A 12,465-nucleotide genomic window follows, 5' to 3' on the forward strand; every position below is an offset into this window, starting at 1 on the left:
AAGCTGGAGAGGTTAATGCTGACGGTTGTGGATTTCAGTGCTCTGTGCTGTAAAACAAAAATAATGAAATTAACAATGTATTGAATTATGTTTTATCTTTGGTTATACTAATTCAATTCATTTTGTTATAAGTACTGAAAGCAGATCAGCTTCTTTGATAAAATTCAAATCTTCAGTGGTCTCCACTCCCAGTGATTGTAGTATCTCCTCTACAATATTTAGAATGGAGGCTGGGAGGTCTGGCAACACCTTAGTAATGGCACTGCGTATTATGCTTTGTTCTGCATCATCCATTTCTGAGTATGAAAGGGTGAATAAAGCTCAATTACACATCAATCACACCAGAATGACAGCCCAAGGCATTCATTAATGTGACGGCACACTGTGTTTCAATGGAACTATTTGGTATCCATCCTTCATGATTGATTTTTATCCATTGCCATCTTACAAGTTATTGATGTTCAGACACTGCATCTTCTCATTGTCTTTCCTTACTGAGTACAGATGGTACTGAGGAAGGAATTCTGCTATTTACTTTGACACCAGAAAATGAACGGTGTCATTTTTTATCAACATAAGCACTAGTTCACCAAACTCCACAGAATCAATGTTCCCTGTAACAAGGATGATGTTCCCTTATACGGCATTTCTACTGTGACCCTTGTGTTACTCTCAGAGAAGCCAAACTGTCTGACTGCATCTTGAATAGCTTTGCTGTACAATGCTGTGTAAAATGGAGAACCACCTTCAACCCGCTTGACCCATTGATCCTGCTGAAAGGTAAGCCTGGAACATCTGATGTCTTTCAGTGAGAGTAAGATGGAGGTTTCTGTAATTTTTCAAATTCCTTGCATATCTCTTAAAATAACTGTGCTTACTTTCAAAGTGCATTGTCCATAGACTCATCAAGGGGCCGAATTTCAGAGTCAGTGCTGGGTAATGGTGTAAAAAGTGATGTTTTGGTTTCAGATTACATTCTGGAAATACAGCTTTTCTTGACTCTAAATATTCTTGAATAACTATCAAAATATGCAATCTGAGGCATACTATGGATGAATGTGTATGCTTCCCTTTTTTATTAAATTGAAAAATAAATAGATAAAGAAATCAGCTTTGATATACTGTATTTGGAGTTTCATTAAATAATTCCCCTCTGCTTATCTATCTTTCTATCTACCCATCCATCTCTCTAATGTAGCTTTCTATTGTCCACAAGCATTTTTGATCAAATTATAGTTTAATTAAAACAAATTACACAGGGCATAATAACACTCTAATTAAATGCACATTGTAACTGACTAAAACATATACATCATTTATTGTGAGATTTTAACACGCCACTGCAGTGCACAGTATGAATGTGACTTCCAGTATGAACAACCTAGTCGTTGATAATATAATGGGAACTATTAACAAAACACATGGCTGTTTTTCAGTAACTTGTTATATCAATAGTTATGGCTAAATTGCAATGTGCATATGTGGAGTGTCATTACACCATATCCTACCTCCTTTTGAGTACATGATTTATTAAAAAAAAAAAAATACTGTCCCCCCCTGTGACCAGCAATGCAAAATAGTCTGCTGGGCAGTAGGACTACTTCTCTATCTTCTAAGCTACCTGTGCTCTCCCAGTCAAATCGCAGTAATCAAGTGTATCATGTTATAAATATTGGGGGTCGGAAGGGGGAGGGTTGGGTCAGTGCTAGTTCTGATTTATTAATCTATAAATACCCTAGCAACCAACTAATTCACCTTATGAACAACAAAGAAACACCCCAGCAGCCAAATCTTCATTTATACCCTGAAACACCCTAGGAACCACCAAGTGCACCCTAGCAATCACCTACAAACACTTTAGCAACTGTAGTACACATAGCTGCAATCTACAACCAATTAGTACCCTAACAAACTCCTAGTACACCACAGCAACCACCTTGTGCACCTTATCAAACACCTAGGAATACCATACCAACAACCTGTACTATCATAGCAACTCCAAACACTGCACATTAAGTGTCAGATTAGACCCATATTCACAAGGACATTACATAAAATGACAGTACATTGCAGTATATTTAAATACATGTTTTACCTTGAAATCAACAAATATATGCCAGATTTTTAACATTTTGTTTCTGTAGAAATAAAGGTATGTTTTTGCTTAATGGTAAAAGGTTTTATACTGTAAATTTAAATGTACACATCAGCAAAATCTGTAATTTATACAGAGCAATACCATACATTTAGGGAAATTACTTGCTTGTGACATTATGGTATTTTCCCATTCATTTGACCAGAATTGTATATTTTCACTGTAAAATTATGTGTTTTCTATATATTGTGACAGTAAAAATGAGTTATATGCTTCTTGATTTAGGGTAATTCAATGTATCTATTATGGTGATGTACTATTTTATGTTTTATGTTCTTTTACTGTTGCTATTTGTTGTTTTTTTAACTAATTTCTACAAACTTTTTTACAGTGTATTTTTATTATTATAAAGGGAAGCAAGAACTGGGAAGGCAGGTGCAGGGCGAATAGGAACAGAGGGTGGAAGCAAGAGTGCACAAGGGTGTATGGAATGTTAATGGGATGATAGAATGAGGAGAGGAGGGAGAAGGCAGGGAAATGGCGGCCCCTAGTGGGGATAGAGGGGGAGTGCTAGGGGACCATGACAGTTTGAGTAAAATGAACATTTGTGTTTTATTCTGTGAACTACTGATAATATTTCTCCCAAATTCCAAATAAAGATATTGTCATTTAGAGCATTTATTTTCAGACAATGACAACCGGTCAAAATAACAAAAAATATGCAGTGTTGTCAGACTTCGAATACTGCAAAGAAAATAAGTTCATATTCATTTTTAAACAACACAATACTAATGTTTTAACTTAAGATTTCAGAAATCAATATTTGGTGGAATAACCCTGATTTTCAATCACAGCTTTCATGCATCTTGGCATGCTCTCCACCAGTCTTCACATTGATGTTGGGTGATTTTATGCCACTCATGGCGAAAAAATTCAAGCAGCTCAGATTTGTTTGATGGCTTGTGACCATCCATCTTCCTCTTGATCATATTCCAGAGGTTTTCAATGGTGTTCAGGTCTGGAGATTGGGCTGGCCATGACAGGGTCTTGATCAGGTGGTCCTCCATCCACACCTTCATTGACCTGGCTGTGTGGCATGGAGCATTGTCCTGCTGGAAACACCAATCCTCAGAGCTGGGGAACATTGTCAGAGCAGAAGAAGCAATTTTTCTTCCAGGACAACCTTGTACATGGCTTGATTCATGCATCCTTCACAAAGACAAATCTGCCCGATTCCAGCCATGCTGAAACACCCCCAGATCATCACCGAACCTCCAACAAATTTCACAGTGGGTTTGAGACTTAGTGGCTTTTAAGCCTCTCCAGGTCTCCGTCTAACCATTAGACGACCAGATGTTGGGCAAAGCTGAAAATTGGACTCATCAGAGAAGATGACCTTATTGCAGTCCTCTACGGTCCAATCCTTATGGTCTTTTGCAAACCTCAGCCTGGCTCTTCTTTGCTTCTCATTGATGAAGGGCTTTTTTTCTAGCTTGGCAGGACTTCAGCCCTGCCCTTAGGAGTCTGTTTCAAACCGTCCTCACCATGCACTTCACCCCAGCTGCTGTTTGCCATTCTTTTTGTAGGTCACTTGATTTCATCCTATGGTTGTTGAGTGACATTCGAATGAGTTGGCGGTCATCCCGGTCAGTGGGGAGTCGTTTTTGCCCTCTACGGTCTGTAGCTTTTTTGTCCCCAATGTCTGCTGCTTGACCTTGTTCTTATGAACCGCTGTCTTTGAAATTTTAAGGATGGAAGCAACCCAGGCTCACTGTATCTCTCTGGCAGTAAAGCCAGAATTGAACCCTTTTCCTCACTCAAAACTTTCCTTTTCAACTCTCTTGGCATGGTCAATAGTTATTTTCTTATTCCAATTACTTTTAGGGTATTACTAGCACTGTTTTTGCAATCCAGCTAGTCCTATTGCAAGAGGATAGTAATGACCACAGTAGTGGTTTTTATACTTTTCCTCGTTAAATAAGATTTGGTTCAGGTGATCACCTAATCAGCAGCTCATTCAGTAGAATGGGGTGTGCCTGTATTAGAATTCAACAGACACACGAATGGAATGGCTGCCATGCATGTAGAGATTCTGATTTAAGAATAATTTGCAGTGGTCTCTTAATTTGTTCCAGAGCTGTACATGTTATTAATATTATCTTCAATACATTTGCAATACTAGTAAAGAACTACAAAATAACAAACTAAGACTACCCTAAAATGTAATCCTCTATAGCTTTATGTATCTCAGTGTTGTTATTGAAGCTCAGTGTGTGTGCAGTGCTGCTCCTCACAGGCTGTGTCCCATTTCACTGCCTTCACCCTCAGCACCTGCAGTAGGTCTCAGCTGCAGCAGTGCAGTCTCTGTGCAGTTCAGCTGAGGGAGGTTTTTGTACGACTGTGTAGCACGGTGTGAACACATACACACTGTTGAGATAGTGTTCACTCTGACAGTAGTAATCTCCTGCATCTTCAGGCTGGACTCCACTGATGGTCAGAGTGAAGTCAGTCCCAGATCCACTGCCACTGAATCGCTCTGGGATCCCAGACTGACGGGTAGTGGCAGCATAGATCAGGAGTTTAGGAGCTTCTCCAGGTTTCTGTTGGTACCAGTGTAGGTAGTGATAGCCAACAGTAGTGTACACTGCACTGCTGGTTTTACAGTTCACAGTGACCGTCTCTCCTTGTTGAACAGATTTGACTTGTGGAGTCTGAATCACAGTAACCTGTCCTCTGGTTTCTAAACATAATAAACATATATTAAGTTAATGAAATTTTGTAAATATACACATGTTTTTTTTAATCGTGTTATATCATGATTTTTCCTTTTTACTTTAATCAGAAGTTTTTACATTAAATACATGAAGAATTGTATTAGTAAATAATAATTGATGTGTTGCTAAAATAGGAACATACATATTAGAAAATAATACATACAAAATTACAGTAAACACATTTCTCACCCTGAGTGCAGATGGCGAGAGCCCAGATGAAGATGGTGATGAAAGTCATTGTTGTTGTGGATTGTGTTGCCATGAAGGGCAGCTCTCAGTCATGAAGTGTTAAACTCACAGGGCTATAAACACTCCCAGAGCACTGAAGCATGTGCTGCCCATGCAAAGTGGCTCTTGTATGCAAATTGTCTTCCTGGGTACAACAGTCTCTTGTAGTCCAGCAGTGCTGTGAACTCAGGCTGGATGCTGTGTGTCTGACAGAGTGAGATGAGCAGTTTAGGATGAAGTCTCCAAAACAACAGGACTAGAAAACAGCTTTATGAGTCATAGGTTTTATATGTTACCTGAGAAGGACTAATACATGTTTGTTATGTTTATTTTAGAGTGCACACTAATTCCCATTAGTATAATAATGTGGGAACTAACCTGTAATACTATTTGCTAATATTGTCTTTAATAAAAGAAATGGACAAGAGAACTATCAAACTCTATTCTAATGCTAAGGGGGAAAAATGCAACAAAAGCTAATAAGTTAATACAACTAAGTTACAACCCTAAGACTACACAAATTCCACCCCAGTATACAGCAAAGTAAGAGAAATATAAGCTGTATTAGTTGTGCAGTTTGTCAGTAACTCCTACTTTCCTTTCTTCTTCCTGGCAGATAAGCAGCTAAAGAGGGACAGAGTCTCAGCACAGCGGTGGCGAGCGAGAGCGACATAAAGAGACCGCTCAGACTTCTCTTGCTTCTGTTTTGTTATGCACACGCACAGTGATGCACAATGTAAAGCTCTTAACCTGCAATAGCTGGACCTCCTCACAGCTATAGTCCTCCAAGTTAAGCACCAATCCTGGCCTTCTTCCTCTACCCTGTCATTTGTCTTCGCTGTCCCACTTGGCTTGTTGCAGAGAAGTTCAGCACATTACTGCGTTGCTCCCAGCCGCCGTATCCTCTGCCTCCCCTCCAGGCACTGCCTTTCTTGCTGTTGTCCATGGGCTTGTTCACTGTTCATGTTGTCCAGAGTTGTGGCAGGGCTCGTTTCCACTCTTGCAGCTTGTCAGACAGCAGCACCTTTTGGGTGATGTGACTCAATGACAGAAGAAATGCTTGTGCTTCTTACGTCGTTAGATTGTTCTATGAGACCGTCTCATCATGAATGACTTCCTTGCTCCTGATGAACTCCTTTTTGTTGACCCAGTCTTTCTCCAGATTACTTGAAAACTACAGTGACTCTAAGATTAAAAAAATAAGTGTGTTATCACATTTCCACACACTCTTAATGAAGTGGGGTGGCATAGTCTTTGTTCAGTAGGGTGTTGCAAGCCACCTGTGACAAGTACACAGAAATGTACTACCTGTGTGTTTCACTGGGGTTCAGATATGCAGATGTTCGATAGTTGGGGGGGCTGGCAGGCTTCGTTGACTTGAGCACTTGGTCTCCAGATTTCCAGGATGACCTTGGTGGTGGACTCCGATCCTTTCGTGATCGTTGATATTCTTAATTTCTTTGATTATGTTTTACACAAATATATTCTAATCTTATCTTTCCCTTTACACTGCTGATTGGTCTGATTTGGGTAATAACATTTGTTGATGAAGTCCTTTACTTTCTTCTCCCTTGATCTCTGCAGGATGTGTATTGGAGGTGTGATGACTTTGAGGATTGTGACAATGGTACAAACCTTAGCTAGAGTTTCTATCTCTGCATTGGAAAGTTCCTCAAAGCATTACTTTAGATTTGATACCAAACAAGTCAGGTTTCATTTATATGCAATGTTAAATGTATGGTAGCCAAATAAAATATATATTGTGTGGTTTATTTTGTTAAGGTTTTGAATTAATTTTCTACTCTGAAATGTTAGTATAGATGGTGTGATGATATATTACGTAATAAATGTCAATAACATAATAAGATATTTTGTTATTGGGGAAAAAAATTATTATGTTATCAGTAGGGACATTTTATTATGTTATCTGTAAATGTATTACATTATCAGTATTATGTTTTGAACTGCAAATTATTATGTTATTGTACAGTATTACGTTATCAGTATTTTATTACATCATCAGTTGTAACATGCCTCCAGACAAATCTGTTTTAGAAAAGTGTAAATTGAAAGAGATCAAACCAGCAAACCGGTGATGAACAATATGGTCTCTAGCCAACAGTATGGGGCTTCCACATTGTTTGGATGGACTTGCACACATTGGGCCTGTCTCTCCCTCTGTCTGGAACTCGCCTGGATTGTATTTCACACTCTGTGGGTCTGTCTGTGTCTCTCCCTTTCTCATCTATATCTCTGTCCTGCTTTCAAACACAACTCTGTGTTGATGATGCTTTCTTCATGGGGAGTACTGACTTCCATTCATATTTAAACACATTCATTCTCAAGATCCACCTGATCAAGTACAGGGTCACAGAGAGCCAGAACCGGACCTGGCAGGCACAGGGCGCAAGGCAGGGCACACCCTGGACAGGATGCCAGTCCATCAAGTACCGTAGTAAAGTGCCTTAAATATTACAATAAATAGGGCCCTGAATTTGCACAACTTGTTTTGTTTGTTTGTTTGTTTGTTTTTAGCTGTGTTTTAGTTATCCAGGCCCAAAAGGCTGAAATACAGCTCCTATCACCTATTGAGCCTTTGCTTCCTTTACTGGCTTTAATCTTCTCAAGGAGTCATTCTGTTTCTTCATAAAGTACACGCATTCGCACACTTGAATAGCTGAACAATGTATTTGTCTTGTAATTAATACAGTTTATTACCAACAACATTTTCATTATAATGTCTGTATGTATTTGTGTGTGAATAGATAGATGTATATACATATGTACAGAATGTGTGTGTGACGTATGTATATACAAGAATGAAATCAGAATGATGGTGTGTATGTAAATGATAGAGCATATACTTATGAAGTGAAGAGAAACTAATAAGGTTATAGACGGAGCACCTAGGATTTCATGAAATGCATGTTTTAGTGCATTATATTTTGCAATTCAGTTTAACCAAATACATCTATTGCTACCCTGTCAATTTTGTCTTTGAAATGATCACTATATGAAGAAACTTTGCCTTCTGTGTCATCAGTTGATTTTTAAAATATTTAAAAATTATTTTATTTTAAAGCTGTAAAACTGCATATGAACCACGTCAAAAAAAAAATAGCTTATTTTTCTTTGCTACATGTTCCGAGGATATTGCATTTGATACATTGGCCGTATCAGAAACGTACAACTGTTTTTTCTGATGCTGCATCTGCAGGGACAGCACCCTTTCCTAAATATCAGGACAATATAAATAAATGAATAATGGCCAAGTTTTCACTTGTACTCATTTTATTTCATTAGTATGACTTAGTATGGCTGCAGAGACATTGAATCTATCAAATACATTCCCATTTAAAAATGAAGTGCAAAATGCAGGGCACTAAAATGAAACCTCTCAAATGACCTTGGAGCAGGAATCTACTGTTTAATTCAGACTGTAAGCAAATTACTTAGCTAGCCTAGTATACTACTATAAACCAATGCTTTATTGGCCTTCAGGCTTAATCATTTTGAATACCAAACAATGGTGAATGCCATATTCTGCGTAATGTACTTAAATTATTTTTAAAGTGAAATCTGGATTAACGGCAAAGCAGAGCCATAAACAGTCAACATAATCAATCCCGGGTAGAAATATAGATGCCTAATTATTTTGAGCACTAATCTTACATTTCATAAAGAAAAGCATTTCATTCTAAGCAATTGTTAGGTGTATACTTTACATATTCAGGTTAGTTCACTGTAATGATAGAAATGAGAAGCTTATTTCTTTAGTCTCCCCTTTTGTTTACTGCTATCATAAAATAACATTTTATTTCAGCAATAACTGGGTAGCCTAAATATACAAAATATCTTAAAGTACAAGGCTGTGTACTGAAAGCTGTGTACGGTCTCAATGCATTTGATGCTCAGGATTCATTCAACTGAAAATGGTCAAAACAGTGGCTTTTTATTGAATGTTAAATTTGACAGTGTCCTCTCTTAAGGAGCTGCTGTCTGGGGGCGTTGCATGAATAGAGTAATAGATTAATAATACCCCAGTGCTACTGGTTAACCTTTAAGTTACATCATCATTTTTGTAAGTGTTGGAATATGTTGAGGGTGAGCCTCTCTGTTTCTGTGTCTGACTGTGTAACGTAGAGTTTGTAGTGAATTTTCAGGGTTTCAGGGTTTAGTAAAATGCAGTCTTGGGTCATATAAATACAATGTTGTGCTTATTTCTGTCTGCTGTGTGTGTTTCTTGAAGACTAATTGCATTTTTCACTATGTAGTTTGCAGATTGCTCCTAGAAGTCATATAAATCATTTTATGAAACTTAAGAATTGCAGTAAAATACATTTTTTTATTATATTATATCCTTGTAATGTGGTCTCTAGTTCTGTGTTTTGTATGTGTTTCATGCTTGCAGTTGTCAGTTGTTAATAGATTATATTTATCAATTAACTAAATGCAAAGTGAGTGAACACAAGTAAAATCTACATCAAGTCCATATTTGGTGTGACCACCCTTTGCCTTCAAACCAGCATCAATTCTTCTAGGTACACTTGCAAAAAGTCAGGGATTTTGTAGGCATATAAAAAAATATATATATATATATTTCAAATAAAATCAGTAAGTAGATCCATCAGGGTAAAACATTTACAAATACAAATGCTTTAACAATTAGGTTAAATAACTTTAATTTCAAGATACGACAGATTCCTCCCTCTAATTAAGTGTATGTTATTAACACAAGGTCTGTTGTTCTTGCATTTATAAACCATTTGTAAATTAATTATTTGATAAGAGTGAGAACCACTGCAGGAACAATCACGGGCTGTGTGACTGCGTTTGGTGGAGGGGGTTTCCAGGACTGCCCGCATACATTAATTTGCTGACATCAGTCTTTCAATTAATAAATAAATACATTAAAAAATTTTTTTAATTTAGTCGTACACAATGAATGGATTTCTAGAGCAGCTCTAAACACATTTACCCCCCACCCCCCGTCTCCATCAGCTGCTCTTTTCAAACACAGATGTCATGAGGACGCAGCACTGCTATTCTGTGTGGGAGCGCTGGCACTGTGAGAGAGGCTCCTACGCACAGCGGGCAGAGGAGATGCCAGCGGGGAAAGCCCCAGCGGCAGTGGTCCCTGGTCCCTGTAGTGCCCCTCAGTGGCACAGTGATCACAGAGGACAGGGAACAGCACATTCTCCCCTTCGTTCTTGGCTGTGTTCTGCGTACTCCCATCGCCCTGAGCACACAGGCGAGAGAGCCAGTCCAACGCAGACCCTGACTGCACTACAGTCCCATCTGCCTGAATTCCTGTCACTGAATACTAAACCCTCCAGCTCCAGGAGTTAGTGGGGAAATTTAGTTAGTGGTCCTCTCCCGCCTGGACTTTGTCCTCTCCCGCCTGGACGACTGCAACTCCCTCCTGGCCGGCCTGCCTACATCTACTACCCGCCGCTCCAGCTCATCCAGAACTCTGCGGCTCGTCTGGAATTCTCTCTGCCCCGATTCACACACGCTACTCCACTGCTCCGCTCCTTCAGTGAATCAGGCACCCCAGTGAGCGCTTCCAGTAACAGTGTAGACTCTCAGCAGGAGACAGGCCCAGGAAGTAAAGTCACTGACACAATGTCTGTTCGTTTATCTTCGTTTATTGAAAGTTGGGCAGTTCTGAGACTCGGGAAGCAATAATTCATGAGGTATTCTTTATAATTGGGGAAACAATTTTTCATCCAGACATGGAAGCACTGGTACCAAGGACACAGCACACACTATACTGATAAGAACAGGTTATATAGTTTTGGTTCGTTGACTACAGAATGTCCACGGCAGTAGAAATTATCTCTATCTGCCACACAGATAAGTCTGAGCAGAGAAATCCAAATAAGAACAAGGAAACCCTTATAAGAGCAAGTTTTAACTAGTATCTTACTGGAAAGCAATTTTACCCCAACAATTACTGCTTACTACTCTGGATATGTGAATTACTGATGCAGGACATCATGTCTTGGGAATATGTGCAGTAAAGTGGACAGCAGTGGCAAGATGTGCTTTTCTTGGCAACGCCAGGCGGTGTTCTGTAACAGTCCGAGCACTTCGTAACGAGTATATGTCGTTCTGCTTCCTAATGCTGCTCACGAAACTGTAGCAAAAAAAATCAGTTACAGCAAATCAGCTTTGGCCAATGGCTGACAGTAATCAAAAACACCCGCAGTTCCCCAATGAGCTGAAACAGCCTGGAAAGAACGGGTGATGGATTTGAGCTGAATAAGGAGGTCAGGCTCTTGTTTAGCAAAGGTTTAGTTAAGGCAGTGATGCACCGAGCGGGAGATTGAGTCAAATCTCTCGTGGGTTGCTCGCTCAGCAATGCATCACCGGATCCGGGTCGTAGTGCTAATCGCAAGTTGTGCAAAGTATATAGTGGTGAAGATGGTTGTCACGGCCCGCGGGACATGGTAACAGGGGACCCAGTTGCAATGCGTGACCAAGGTTGTCAGACAGGCACAGGTCCTATAGCTACAGAACAGGGCACGGCAAAGACGGGGTCATCGTCACAGGTAAGGGTCACAGGTAAGCGATCAGGCAAACAGGAAATCAAGGAAAGCCCAAAGTCATGGTTGGGAGGTAAATCAGGAGATCAAGGATACAACAATATAACACAGCACTGAGACACTACTCAACAATGTCACAAACACTGACCAAACTTCACACAGTGTGAGAGCCAGTGAGGGGTTCATATGTAGAGCAGAGGGAAGCAGGACACCAAGTTGGGAGGTGCAGAGCGAATGGGAGCACAGGGTGACTGAACAAGTGCACATGGTGTTCAGGAATGTTGATTGATTGATTGAGGGGAGCTGGGAGAAGTGACTGGTAAGTAAGGGTGATGGTGTTATCTAGTGGGGGAACGTGGAAGTGCTTGGCCTGGAAGAAGAGTGCTGGTCTGTGGCCGTGGGACTGGTAGATTGCAGTAATATTACAGCAAACATCTGTGCTGCTTATTTACTCATTATATGGATTATTTAAAAAACATAAAAACATCTGTAATGCATTAATTTGGCGGCAGGCCAATTTGTTTATTAAGGGACCCTCACACAGTGAATTTGGGACAGTGCGGCCGAGATCATGGTCAGTCAGTAGCGGCGAATGCGCCTCCTCTTGGCGCGCTTGGTCTTGCCACTCGCCTCTGCAGTCCCTGAAACACAGAGCGAAACACACGTCACTGTCTTTGTCCCCCTTCATCGCCTCCCCACTCTGTCCTGTTACTCTGGCCTCTGGATTCGGTTCAAAGCTCAAGTGTTGAAGGAAACTACAGAAAAAACAATTGCTACTCCTGTGAAATACATTTTCAAGTGCTCCTTATGAAAACCAACT

The sequence above is a fragment of the Amia ocellicauda genome, chromosome 13 (assembly GCF_036373705.1).
Source record: "Amia ocellicauda isolate fAmiCal2 chromosome 13, fAmiCal2.hap1, whole genome shotgun sequence".
NCBI lineage: Eukaryota > Metazoa > Chordata > Actinopteri > Amiiformes > Amiidae > Amia > Amia ocellicauda.